Genomic DNA, 15,499 nt, shown 5'->3' with positions numbered 1-15,499 from the left:
ATGACATGGTTTTCGTATTTGTGTGCTTGAAAGAAATCCAAAATTGGTTGTGTTCTTTCTTTATCATGAAATAGTATTGAAGACAAATGTTGGTTTAAAAATTGAACTCCATTACCAATAGGAGATGGTCATGTTGGGTAAGGAAAGGATGAATTGAATGGCTCAAGGTCTAGCTCCAATACATAGTTATCCTTGTCACTACAAAATACAAAGTTGTCATCATTTTGTTATCCAGGTAAAAATAAAAATGAGTTTGTATTTGTGCACTTGTGATAGTATATGAAAAATAGAGCACTAGTGGAAATCAAAGTGTGTCATCCCATCATCCAACCTACATAGAAAACATATATATTCAGTTGTTGACTACAGTAGAAATCAAATGTAAAAGCCACTCAACTTGATCTTTACATGGCATAGGTGTAATGAAATAGTACAATAGAAGCATGCTAACTCATAAAAAAAAGATGATAAAAAGGAATAATGGAACATTGTTTCTTGCCACATAATTGGCATGAATAAAATTTCCACAGAAACCATCCAAAAACTGAGAAGAACTTATGGATAAATAACATATCATTAGTGTTTTGTACCCTCTTTAACACATGTAGCCTAGGGAAGTAGAGGAGGCAAAATGTAGCAAGATTCCAATTGTGTGGGATATAAAATAGAAATGTGAGAAAACATGCATGCCAATTCATGAAATATCACTCTAAATAATAGAACATGTTGAGGATAGTAATGATGAAAACAAAGCAATATGAATATCAGGTGCCTTTAAGTTTCACCGAGATTCAGATTCTCCACATTTTCTAATTTTATGAAAAAAATCAAGAATATATTAGGTCTACAGCTAAAAGAATATGGTTTGTCCTTTCCAGAAATTACTTGAAAACTTATATAATCGAGAGGCTTTTCAAATCCAAATCTCAACATTGTACCTATAGCTTTGATTGCTCCAATTTGGTATACATTTATTTTTGGTGGCCTACATACAATCAATATTTAGGTGCTTTATGATTCCATAGGAACTGACCCATCCTAAAGGTAGGCTAAAACTTGACTTTTTAAAGAAATGCCTCCCTTTAATCTTTGTAACATGATTTTTTTCACACTTGTGAAAAAAAGATACAGCTTTCACGGCAAGCGATAACTCTTATAGACATATTTCTACAACAATATTGTTTATCAATTAGAATACTTCTAAGTTCCCCCACTCATGTGATTAAATTTGAACACGTGCATGAGCATGAGAAAGCCTCAACTACAACTTATGTTGCTAGAAGGACCAAGAGAGTGGATCAGGAACGTGCCTTAATAGAGGGCTAAAGAGATGAATTTGAGGACATGCTTCATGCTTTAACCTTGGAGAGAAATCAGATAAAAGAAGCAATGGGGTTTTCTCTAGATAATGTCGACACAACTGGCGAGGTAGTTGAGGTACTTACAGAGTCTTTGACTCTAAAGGAGATGCCTATTCCAACTAAAGTTGCAAGGATCATGTTAGTTTATGATATTCTTCACAATAGTAGTGCTCTTGTGAAAAATTCTTCTGCATATAGGACAAATTTTGAAGCAACATTTCCTGATATTATGGAAAGATTTAATGACTTATACTGAAACATCACTAGTCGAATTACTACAGAAGCTTTGAGGGAGAGAGTGATGAAATCTCTCTCGGTTTGGTCAGACTGGTTTATTTTTTCAGATACTTATGTGAATGTACTGAGAGCTATCTCTTTTCAGTTTGGAAATTTAGGTGTCCCTCCTTTTCATTCAATATGTGGAGATGCCCCACCATTGAAGGAACTTGATAGTTTTGAAGCCGATCTTACGGACATAACAAACAAATTTGGTCCAAATCAAGATGTTGCTATGGAAATTGGAGAGGGAGAAAAAACTCGAGAATTTTTTAGTAGTTCCCTTGTGGAGCTTGAAAGACGGTGTAGGAAAAATGGTTTATCTATTCGTGGTGGTAGGGATGTAATGGTTTTTCAATTGCTTAGCTTAGAAGAAGCAAAGAAGCATAAGAACCAAGATCAAGATGAGGATGCCAAGTATATCTAGGTGGATGTTGGTGGCCACCCACCTATCCCACTTGGACCCCCACAACTATCTCTTTCATTTTTTCAGTTTCCTTAATTGTAGCACAATTTACTATTTTTAGCAGTTTTTCTTCCGGAGTTGTTTTGAGGCCCTAAAAAACGTTTTTCGGGAAAACTGGGACATGGTGGTAAACATGGAGCTTGTCATTCCACCATACATTTTTTGGGAAAAATGCAACTGATGTTTCTCTTCCCAAAGTTGTAGTCCTCGGATAGATCTTTCTAACGAGGTATTGTATGCGTCAAACAAAGATCGTATGACAAAGTTACGACCTCGGGAAGTTGATGTACCAATTTACCCAAAACAGGGCCCATAGTTTGGCGCTTCATCTCCTAGGGTTAGGGTTTTGGATGTTTAGGGTTTTCCATTGTTTCTCAATAATAAGTAGGCCTTCGAGCCTCATTGTAAGACGGTTCAGAGGCATGTAGCTGCCACATCTCTCCTCAAAGATAAGCTACCATTGCTCGAGCTAGTTTATTTCCATTTCTATTTTGTAAGCATATTTTAGTATTGTACATTAATGAAATGAAGTATTATTTATGTTGTATCTTTGTATTTATGGTTATCTCTATAATTTTTTGTGTTCCTGTTTAAATCCGGATCAGTGGTATCAAAGAAGTTTGCTCTTTCTTTGTTTTTCTTTGCATGTCCGTAATGAGGTCGGGATATTAGGAGTTAGGGCTTGAACTGGTCGAACCTTTGCAAGACCAGCCTTGAAAATCCCGATGACCTCCCGTGGTAGATGAAAAGAAAGATAAGGGGGTTGGAGATCCTATTAAAATCTTGCTCGAAGAAGCCCTCGAGTGACAAAGGAATGCAATGATGGAAAACTTTGCCCAAATCCTTAAGCGACTACCCAGGGGCGACGCATCTGCTTCCAACAACTACTCTGGAAATGCCACACCCTTTAAGGTACAAGTTAACTTTGAAACCCCCATATTCAAGGGTCAGATAGACGTAGATGCCGTAGATAAATGGTTAAATCTGCTAGATGGTTATTTTTCTGTTCATGATTTTTCCAGCCGGGAAAAGATCACTTTTGCACTTCTCAAAGTAGCCCCCCATGTCAAACACTGGTAGGAAACCTACTACGAGCAGAAGGATGAAATTACAGGCTCATTATTTTCAGCCACACCCACTTGGAATTCATTTTGGGATGCCATCATGGAGCAGTACTACCCTATCAAGAGCTATGAGGACAAATAGATAAAGTGGACCACGCTATGGTAGGGAGGGGACCAAGATGTGCTGGAGTTCACAAATATTTTTCATACCCTTCACACAAAGTTGGGTATCAAGGATTTTGAGCTGCATTTGGTAGTTAAATATCATGGCTGCCTACACAGGTACGTCCAGGATGAGATGGAGTTCCTGAACATCTCTTTTCTCGACACAGCATACCGATACGCTGTCAAGATCGAGCAGAATTTTAAACAAAAGAAGTGAGACTTTGGATCTGTAAATCCAAAGAACAAAGGACAAAGCCAAGGAGGGGTGACGCAAGGCAACCCATCGAAGTTGCAAGAAAAGAACAACAAAATGAATTCAAAGGACACATGAAATTGGTGTGAGTTCCATAAGATCCCGATTCACAACACAAGTGAGTGTCGGACCAAGTAGTCGTTGGTGGCTGAGTTGAAGGCTTCAGAATCAGATGTATGTTCTGACCCTGAGTTAGAACCCGACAAGGGGAATAGCAAAGACAAGTAGATCATTAACATGGAGCTCAGTGCCACTGTTGCCACTGCCAAGATCCAGAAGATTGAGCCCGAAGATCCAGAGGAGGGGGAGCATATTTTCCACTCACAAATGTGGTTGAAGGATTCGCCACTACAATTCATTATTGATAGTGGCAGCCAAAAGAACCTCATTTCAGCAGAGGTCATGAAGCGGTTGAGCCTACTAACTACGCCACACCTGTAGCCATACAATACTGGGTGGCTTCACAAAGGACGAGATTTATGATTCCGCCAACAGTGTCGCCTTCCCTACAACATCAAGCCCTTCACAAATGAGGTATTGTGTGATGTTGAACCTCTTAATGTTTGCGATGTATTATGAGGCCCACCATACTTATGGAGGCGACATGCTATGTATGAGCGAAGGCCTTGCATTGTTATTATTTCTTTGGGTAATTCATTATACGGGATACCAGAGGTAGCCCCACCTACCGCCACTTCTTTGATCTCTACTAAGAAAGGCAATAAGATCATCTCCCAGACTAGGAAATTTATTTTTTGTCTAGTTTGCTCTCAAAGTAAGGGGAAGATCATAGACACATCCATGGCCCCAAGGGAGGGTTCCTCCATGCAATAGAAGCAGGTGGATACGGTCATGAAAGAAAACAGGGACATATTCTCCTCACCCATAGGGGTACCATTACATTGTCAGGTCAAGCATTCATCCGATCTGACTCCCAGAGCACCTCTACCCAATGGGCTAATATATCGCTGCTACATTGTGAAAAGTGCCAACTACAAGTAGAGAAATGATCAACATCGGGTACCACACAAGTTTCAAGTGGGCGACAACTTTTGGTTGCATCTGTAGAAAGAACGCCTTACAAGAGCCCATCAGAATCTCCGACCACTCTGATATGGTCCTTACACCATTACCAAGGTTGTGGGAAACAATGCTTTGGATCATAGCATTCCCCCATTCCTTGGATTGCACTGAGTGTTCAATGTGGACCACCCTCGACCATGCTTCCCACCATTACTGTACACATCAGAGGTTGCAGAACAACTCACCAGGGACCAAGTTCAACAAAAGTTTCCTCATCTCATGGAGGAACTCAACGCAATGGGGAGCATTGCTTCCTAAGGGGGGTGGAATGATCTAGGTGGATGTTGTTGGGCACCCACCTATCCGACCTGGACCCCCACAACTATCTCTTTCAGTTTTTTAGTTTCCTTAGTTGTAGCACAATTTACTATTTTAGCAGTTTTTCGGGTACTGAATTTCGAGAGCTGTTTTGAGGCCCTAAACAACATTTTTTGGGAAAACTGAGAGCAAAATGGATCCATGGACCAATGTTTCTCTTCTCAAATTTGTAGTCCTCTGATAGATATTTCTAATAAGGTATTGTGCGCATCAAACAGAGATCGCATGCCAAAGTTACGATCCTAGGAAGTTGATGTACCAATTTACCCAAAATGGGGCCCACAGTTTGGCGCTTCATCTCCTAGGGTTATGGTTTTGGATGTTTAAGGTTTTCCATTGTTTCTCAATAATAAATAGGCCTTCAAGCCTCATTGTAAGACAGTTCAGATGCATGTAGCCGCCACATCCTCCTTAGAGATAAGCTACCATCGCCTGAGCTAGTTTATTTCCATTTCTGTTTTGTAAGCATATTTCAGTATTTTACATTAATGAAAGTATTATTTCTACTGTATCTTTATATTTATTGTTATCTCTATAATTTTTTGTGTTCCTGTTTAAATCCGGATCAAAGTATGGGTATAAATTTGCAATCAGAGGGAAGCATGCAAGAGAAACTGATGCTTATTTAAAATTGGGAGTGGGGAGGTGGAGCACAGGTGAAGAAAGAAAATCTATACTTGATGATGATAAGAACTATATATCCTTATCATCATCTAGGAAAAATGTTTAGGAAGAATCATCTTTATGGTCATGGGCTGAGGAACATGAATCTGTGGATGCCTCTTCCAGTGGAACTTTACCAAAAAATGTTGGTGTGGTGATGGTAGTGTCATGTGAGGTGCCCCCAAAAGTTCAAAATATTGTAGGCAATACCAAGGAAAATTAATTTCTCTACTCCTTAACTCATATTTCGACCCATCAATGTTTTGATAGACCAATTATTAAGATCATAGAATGATATTCTCTTTAATGAGGGAGGCCAAGGGCTAACAGTTTAAGGATATGACCATTTTTTTTAAACAGACAGTCTTGTTTGACTTGCAAGAACTTGGGTCTCAAACTCACTGCCAAGACAATGTTATTCACATGTCAAAGTTTTGAGTATGACTTAGGGCTGAGCATGAATGAGAGGAGTTCACTTAATATTACATAGAGTCACGGAAAAGAATCAAATTCAGAGTCCATTTGAATTATGATTCATGAAGTGTAGTAACAGAGTTGCTGAGCTTAATAGGGCTCATCCTTGTCGTGATCTATTACACTCGAATGGCATGAATGCATGAATTTCAAAAGGGTGAGGTATGATATAAATCTGGGAAAATTTAGACCAAATAAATAACCCAAGCTTGACACTTGAGATATGATATAAATATTGGGAAATTTTAACCAAATACATAACCCAAACCTTAAACCTAGTAGTGTGAAATCCATTGTTTGAAGTGTGGCTACTCCAGACAAATTTATTAAATAATTTTAAAAATTAGCATGCAAATAATTTATAAAAGAAGGGCATTTATTTGTCAATCAAATGTCAAACCGAATAACAATTCAAGCGATAACCCGCAATGACAATCCAAAATAGACAACGCGTGTTGGAAAAATGTTCAAAACTCATTGGGAACATCCTAATCCTACAGGTTGCTCATCTAAAGAAACCAAAAATGTTACCTAGCCTGGGAAACATGGAATGTTAATGATATAAATGAAAAAAAGATAAATAATTAAAACTGGTTGTCAGAACCAACGCAAACAATGAATGATAAACAAAATGAAAATGGGGCAAACTTTTTCATACCCACTCCATGAGACTGTCATCCACTTCCATACTCAATGTTGCCCAAGACTAAGCAGGTCATTCAACTGGTGTCCACATCCTCTTATCCACAATAGAATATGTTCGCGTATCCACATACACCATGCATTGGCCATACCCTTCCATAAAGAAAAAAATAAAAGAAAATGAATCCAGAACTCCTTTTTATTGACCAATAGTTTAAATATTTTGAATCCTGTATTTAAAAATAAGATTCTCATACCAATATCCTTGTTTTATTTGAAATTCTATTCAAATACATCACTTCTTCCAAAAACTTTACATACCATGGATTGTCATAATCCAAGTCATCAATTAAACGAAGTTCCATGATCTCTAGAGTAGGGGTACTCTGAAGAAGGCAACCAAATACATTGATTTACCTATCATGAAAATCAGTTATGTCTACGTAAACCTGTATTGTACGGAGATGAGAGAATGGGAATCTAAGACGTTCGAGTATGGGATATTTTGCAAGTTCCTGCATTGCATTTCAAAACTAGAATAAGCTAACTATGCACTAATTTACGAGGTAAAATAAATAAATATTCATTATGAACATCATGGAAAAAAACCATGGAATAATTTTATGGTCTTTTCACATCTTATAGCAAGCTAAATTTTTTAATTTAGGTAGTGTATATTTTCATTAAGGAATAGATATGAAACAAAGTCATTACTTGGTTTTGTTTCATATCTATTAGATATAATGAATATGCAAACAAGACATAATAATGAATCAAAACATAATAGTCAACCTAAGCTACATCAATATATGCTTTGTATAAAAAAAATGATGCTATACCCTGACAACTAGGTAGAAAATGCAAACATTCTTAAACATTGAAACATGTTGTTCACCACACATTTAAATAAAAGGAAGAAATTTTGTTCTTACCAAGACAAAGTTGTCATCCATTAACAAATGTTGGAGATTAGGAAGCCTCTCAAACAACCAATTGAGAAGACACATATTTATTTAGGTAAAGGGCCCAACAGATATGACCAACTCCTTTAATGATTTAAAGCTCCCCATCATCTCAATCAATCTGTCCACAAATAAATTGTACACATTATCAAGATAGGAGTATGACATTTTCAATCTTACAATGGGCATGACAAATTTGAATAATATAAAACCTAATAATGAAAATTCTCTTACAATGGGTATGCATTTTCAATCATAAATTTCATTTCCAATCCTATGATGCAGTATGCCCAAATCATAAACAGTGATTTGCTACTGTACATTAATATGTTCCATAGTGCATGTGTTTTCTATGTAATACGTTATAAATAGATATCAATAAAGTAGTGAAATGTAGATAGATTGAGATATGTTGAGATATAAATATATTGTATGACCCTGGCTATCAATGGTAACCTTCACATTGTTTCAATTTGTTGCAACATATCTAGAGAGAGGGTAGCTCCAATGTTGATCCAGTGGATGAACAACACTTGTCTGATGGTTCACTCATGAAATACATAGTGAAATGCTCTTCGACAATGAGTGTAGTCAGAGATCCTACAAATTAGTATAGATAGCCACTGTCATTTTTTGGAGTCTTGAAGGATGTTGATAGTTGTGGTGGAGTCAGAATCAGAAGTAATTTCTATGTTTGGAAAGCAATCCATGTATAAGCTGCTACCATGAATAGTTAAGTAGGTTGAGGACTGTCTTTGTAGATAACTGGTAGCCTGACTGAGTAATTATGCATCGCATCATGAGAGACATGTTTTTGTTGAGGAACATGGAGGTGTCTAGGATCTGCTCTATGTGGCAGAAGGGAATTTTCTCTTGCTAGGTGTTTCAAAGCAGATGATGTTGTTGTTGATTCCAAGCAAGTAAAAGAAAAAGGGCGAGTTGGTGAATGGATATTCATTATGGTTTGGCTATTCGAATGGGGCATCCAATCAAATTGGATGAGCATAAAACTAAGCTTAAAAAGGGGTCCTATGCAAGGTTTTGTGCTGAGATTAACTTGCAGAAGTCTCTCATGCTAGGGATCTTTGTAGGAGTGACAAGGGAAGGGTTTTGGCAAAGGATTGAATCTGAAATCACTTGGGTGGTTGATATGTCGGTCTTTCAGGGGAAAACAACACACCTATCCATTGAAAATACAGCCTCACTACAAATATCTGGATCAATGATACCCTTGCAGAAAAGTGCAAATTTACTACCTTGGTGCTACCCTCGTAGAAAAACCCAAATTTACTACCTCAAGGCTACCCCCAGTTATCACATGCAATCCGGCAAGGCCATGATTTCCCACACTGGTGGATGTAGGTCCAACGAAAAAATGAAAATGAAAGAAACTAATAGACAACAGAGTGTGGGACCTAATCGATGACAAATTGTTTGCAGGTGTTGACAGGACTTGCATCGACAGGGGTATTTAAATATTTATTGAAAGGGTGGTGGCACCCACTCTATTCATTGTCTTGCACCTTGTGTTCTTCTTACTGCATTCTTTTTTTTCTCAGCCCGCATACTCTCTCCATTATTTTTATTTTATTGTGTGATAAATCACCCAAAACCCTAAATTTACCGCCTCTACAGTTTAAAATTAGATATTAAAATTGATTTTCAAATAAAATAAGATGGCTATATTTTTTAATATTAAAATTTAGTTTTACTTTGCCCCATGGTGTAGATTAGTTGATGATAGAATGGGTTTTTAAGGCATTTCCTATGATGTTATTGGTTTAAACTTTGATTAACTTAGTGTGTCACGTGTGAGGCAATGTGGGCATACACTTGGAGGTGATTGTGGTAGTGGATAGAATCGATCCCTATCACATAAGTACAAGCTCACTATAGTTGTCAATTCTCTCATATACAAAATAATAATAATAATAATAATAATCTTATTTTTTAAATTTTATTGAACTAATTATTTATCAAAATTAGATGTTATTAAATGCATATGATTTTATTGGAAGTAATTTAGGTGATAAAAATAAAGGAAACTAATTTTCTTCTAAGTGTTTTCAAATTGTATCTCCACTCAAACACTCTCATAGAAAAAAAAATCTTGACCACACCCAGAATGCCTAAAAAGCAACTATCAAGCAAGCCACCCAATGTCACCTTGGTGGCCTTCTCTCACTCTTTAGACTACAAGAAGTATATCCTTGTCTAGAGGGGAATCCTTAAGGATCGAGCTAAGATAGGTCATTGAGTAATGAAGGTAAGTTCCTTAACGAAGACTATTTATTTGACACTACTCACTCTCAAAGTAAAAGGCCGGGGATAAGCATGCAAATAGTCAAACAAATCATGAATTATTAACAAATATTGAATTATTTTAATTAGACAACTATTCTTATTCATGCAACGAAATTATACTTGAAAAATGAAAGATAAATCTTACTCAATTAACCATATAACATGAGATGTTAGTGAAGCATATATACAATGGCACAATAAAAATAGAAAATGAATCATAAATTTTCCATACAAGTAAGGAATTAGATCATTCATCCATCGTATTCATGAGAATTGGAGATTGAGAGTTCGTTATCATCATCAAGAGACCATTCCCCAATTAAGAGATCATAAACCAATAGTATTAACTATGTTTGGGACAACAAAGAGTTACATGCTTGCGATGATAAATAAAGGAAATATTCAAACTTGTCATTGTTACTAAGGACAATGAAGACAACAAAGTTGAATATGGACTACTTACACATTTGTAACATTCAAATGTCATCCATTTATCATCAATTTATCACCATTTATAGTTGGGTAGTTTGTAACCATAGAATTGTGACCCAAACGATGTATTTGTAACATTCCAAAGTGTGTAATTACAACTAATGAACCATGAGCAATACCATTAGCGTGTGAGCACAATAACCACTATGTATTTAGAACAAATTACCATTAAGACTAGAGATCAATGTAATTTTTAAAGAACCCCTAAACAATAAGAAATTCCATATGTCAACATCAAATATTTAAGAATTGTGTGCATTGTCTAAATTGTGTGCAAAGTGCACCAATAGTGGCACTATTGGGCTTCAATCACTATCTCGTTATGTGTGTTAGGATGTGGCATTTCAAATTATAAAGTGATCATACATCTACAAAAAGGCAAGCAAGTAAACCATCAAGATAATCTTAAAATTAGTGAATTGTTAGCCTTATGAACCAAGTCATCTCACGTTCCCATGCATTGATTTGCCTAAGGGTGTGGTTAAAATGTCAAACGTGTTCAAAAAATGTAAGAAATAAATGTTTCAAGAACAAAATTTTACCATGATGAAAATTTGTAAACCCTTTTCACTATTATTTATAAAGAGCTTAAATATCAAGGTGCTTCATGCATTCATGTACTCATGTGAAGCTTAAGAGTGTTTACTATGCCATAGATATGTTACCTAGATCTATCAAAATCCAACATGAACAAGTAAAAACATGATATTGTGTCCCTACAAGTAAAGAGCTAATCATTTTTAATTTCCGCTAATCATTTTTAATTTTGTCACTTATTATCTAGTCATATATTTTAGTCCTATACTAAATTATTCATTTAAGTTAGTCACTTTTAGTTGAGTCACTTAATATCTAGTCATATATTTTATCCCTAGACTAAATTAGTCGTTTTTAGTTTAGTCACTTAAAATTGCTCAAACAAGTAGTAGTTCACTTGAAATAATTGTGGTGACTAACATTTTTAGCCGGTTAGTCACTAATCTCTCATTTTGTACTAGTGAAGAGACAAGCTTGTTGCTTTACGACTGAGACTGTGCAATGCGCATTTTAGGGGGGTTGGATGAGGCTGAGTGGCTCAGATAGGAGTTTTTTCCAATTTTGACTATGTATTGGATCAATGGGAGGAATTTGAATAAAAGAAAGGCTTGAACATGATCACACACTTGGCTCACTTGATGACACAACATGGCATACTTAGAACACATGAACAACATACTTTCCTTGCAACAACATTGCGACAACCCATTCCAAGTGCGACACTAAAGATACACTTTGAACTGACAATGACAACACTTGTGTGAAAGTGTGTGAAACTTTGGAAATGAGTGTGGAACATGTCTACATGATATAAAAAATAATTATCACAAATATTTCCCCTTGAAACAAGCCAAAACTCCACTTTACACGATAAGTGACAATTCCCGGGCCAAAATACGACACGCTATATGAAAATTAAAGTGCGAACAACACTTGAAATATGTGAATGATGGTGAAAAAAACACATGTCAGGGCAAAGATAACATGAAAACAAAACTAATTAAAGGGAAAGAAAGTCAAAGTGACAACCGAAAACATGAAAATGACACTCGAGAAAACAAAGGTGCATGATGTGACAGTTTCCAAAACTCACTGAAATAGAAGTACAAACACAACTAGAAGTGAGAAAATGTCGATGTCAGTGTGCACTAACTATCAACATGGATTGGACATCACATATGAATAGTCTTGATAGAACATGCTATGCTTGTTCAAGCTTGCATAAAATTATGTGCTCATGCACTTGTTATAGACTAAGCATGTGTCAGCAAGTGACTTCAACACTTCCAATCCAAGAAGGGAGCTTAAAAGCATCAACTGAGCAAGAAGTGAATATGGAACTATTGATCATAAGATCCAGAGTAGGCTCCAAAATTCGATTGTAGGAAAATTTTTGGAGGGTGTTTGTTGCAGCGACAACATAGTCCTCACCCTGTCAAACCTACAAGAACCCTTTGGTATTGAGACAGATACCTTCAAGTATGTTATTCATGTAGTCCTCGCTTAGCAAGGGAATCTAGTGGCCTATAACAATGAGACACTTTATAATATTGTCCAAATATACCCCACCTATGATAAGTAGATGTATTCCATTGTACATGCATGTCGGTAATGGAAACATTATATTCTAGGTAAGGAGAAAATCATCCACATATCACCAACCTCTTCAATTTATGCAGACATAGAGGAAGTTACAAAATGATTGCCATTGTAAATGGTCCACATATCTACAACAATTCCATTTGAACATTAAATACAAGAAGGGTAGCACCATTCACATTTCATATTGCCTCTGTCTGCCCCTATTGTGGCACTAAACATAGTTCTCAACTATTGTGGGCATGATACCTATAGATGGCCATAGCTATATGATACTGATTCAGAATTTGCTACCACCTACAAGATGTTGATAACCGGTAAGCTAGTTTCAAACTTCCACCTTCAGGAATGATTGTTGTGCTACTTAGGACACCTTTATGTTCCTTCAAGTGAGCTATTCCAAACTAATTTAGGAGGCACATTACAGTTGGGTAGCAAGGAACTTTAGTGTGAAGAAGACAATGACGGTGCTGCAAAAGTATTTTTATTGGTCGAAACTATGACAAGTATGAAAATATATTAGGTCTTGCATTGCTTGTGTCATTTCCAAACCAACCATTAAAAAATAAGGCATGTACACCCCTCTGCCTACTCCTAGCCAATCTTTGGAATCCATCTCCATTTACTATATGTTTGTCCTTCCTTCTACCAAGCATGGTAAAGATTGTTTGTTTAATGTGATCATTGATATATTTTCTAAGAAGGCCATATTGGATGCATGTAAGAAGAATATCATAGGATAAGCCACTACCAAGCTCTTCTTCAAACAGGTGCAGGAACATTTTGGGATCCCGCAAACCGTCATATCAAATCAGGATAGCAGTTTCTTAAGCACATTTTGGTTGAGCCTCTCGTCATTTTAGACACCAAACTCACCAACTTGATTGCCTTCCACCCCTAGACTGATGGCTAGACAGAGGATATCAACAAGATGATCATGCACATGTTACATATGTATAACTACAAGCACCCATAAACATGGGATGAGAGTCTCTCCTATTCCAACATAGCTACAACTGAGCTCTACATATCTCAACTGGCCACAACCTTTTTAGGTGGGCCTAGAATTTTAACCATTGTGTCATATTCATGTTGCACTACCCCTTGCAACTACACAGATAGAATTCGTAAATGTTCAATTTAAATCCAACAAAGCCACCAAGTTTACAGAATGAACTCAACACATCCACTAATAGGTTCATGTTATCCTGCACAAGGCCAATACTAAGTACAAATAACATTATGATTAACATTGGGTGCCACATAAGTTTAAATGAGTGAAAAGGTTTGGTTGCATATGTAGAAGGAACGCATTGTTGGGGCCTGTCAGAAGCTTTAGGCACTTTCCTATGGACCATGGTTGTGGGTGATAATTATTTTGAGCTAAGTATCCCTGATTCATCAACTTTCACTCAATGTTTAATGTGGACTGCCTTCAACCCTACTTTCCACTAATGTTGGACACATAAAAAGTTATAGAACAACTAACACTGATAGAGCTCAACCTAGATTGCATTGAATAGGCCATGACTTACCAAATCATGGACACATATATTAAGAACATTGTCCAATAGAGAATCCAACTATATTGAGTTGTCAAACAAACATTTGTCTTTGAATAACATTGGAAATCAAAATTTCTTCTCCTCCGATACACCTTTTTAACAAACTATTGTGTGTGTCAAACAAAGAACATCTGTCAAAGTTACAACCATAGGAAGATGAAATTCCAACTCACCCCATTGGGACCCATAAGCCTTTGGTGCTTCATCTCCTATGGTTAGGGATATGGATTTTTAGGGTTTCCTATTGTTTCTTCACAAGAAAAAGTCCTATGAGCCTCATTATAACATAATTCAAAAGGCACGTAGCCATCACGTCTCTTCTTAGACACAAGCCACCATCGTTCGAGCTAGTTGGTTTTCATTCTACATGTAAATAGTTTTAGCATTTCTAGTTATTAATTGAAATTCATTTTAATTGTATTTTAATTTTAAATCTGTATTTCATTTTGTTCCCTTCTTAAATCTAGATCAATTTAATCCAAAAGAATTTTAAAACTTATAATATTAATGTTAAAGGAAATTGGGTGTGTGGTCATGGATATGTACTTAATGTGCAATAACAAGATAAACATAATGGATGAAACGAATATTCCTATACTTTCTTTCACCTCTAGCCAAAACCACCAATGCCCCAAGTGAAGATGGCATTAAGATGCAAAGTCTTGGCTAAATCATTAGGGAATATAGGAAGATATAATTTTGTACTGGTAATATTAAAAGTATTATTACATCTACATTTAAAGAGAATTTTTGCTGCAATAAAGAATTAAAAAAAAATGGAAGACAATATACTTCAAGGAAGTGGTCAACCCTAATTTATAATATCAAAAGTATCTCTCATTTTTAACTAGCACAAAGAAGGAAATCAACATTGCTAAAATATGAACCAACTCCCATGAGCTATGTACTAAAACTAAACATTGGGAGATTCTAAAATACTGTGGGATGCAAGAATTTTTCACCTTTGTGACACTAAGAGGGTTGAAGGTGAAATGTGTTTTCTCCTAGAGTGCTTGAAAACAAGTATAAATTAGTGCATCTTTCATTTCGAGATAAGAAAAAAAAACACTTCGATACTCTTGCTCCTCTTGTTATCCTATACCAATTTGAAGTTTGGGGATGCAATATCTCTAGAGAATAGTAGAAAAATAGAGAGAAAATCGATATATATATATATATATATATATATATATATATATATATATATATATATATATATATATATATATATATAATGTTAATGTTGAAAACAATACACCTTATCTTATCCTCCTC

The sequence above is a fragment of the Pinus tabuliformis genome, chromosome J (genome assembly GCF_031772625.1).
Source record: "Pinus tabuliformis cultivar Carrire ecotype Pingquan chromosome J, CPIR1, whole genome shotgun sequence".
Taxonomy (NCBI): domain Eukaryota; kingdom Viridiplantae; phylum Streptophyta; class Pinopsida; order Pinales; family Pinaceae; genus Pinus; species Pinus tabuliformis.
This window is presented reverse-complemented; position numbering follows the sequence as displayed.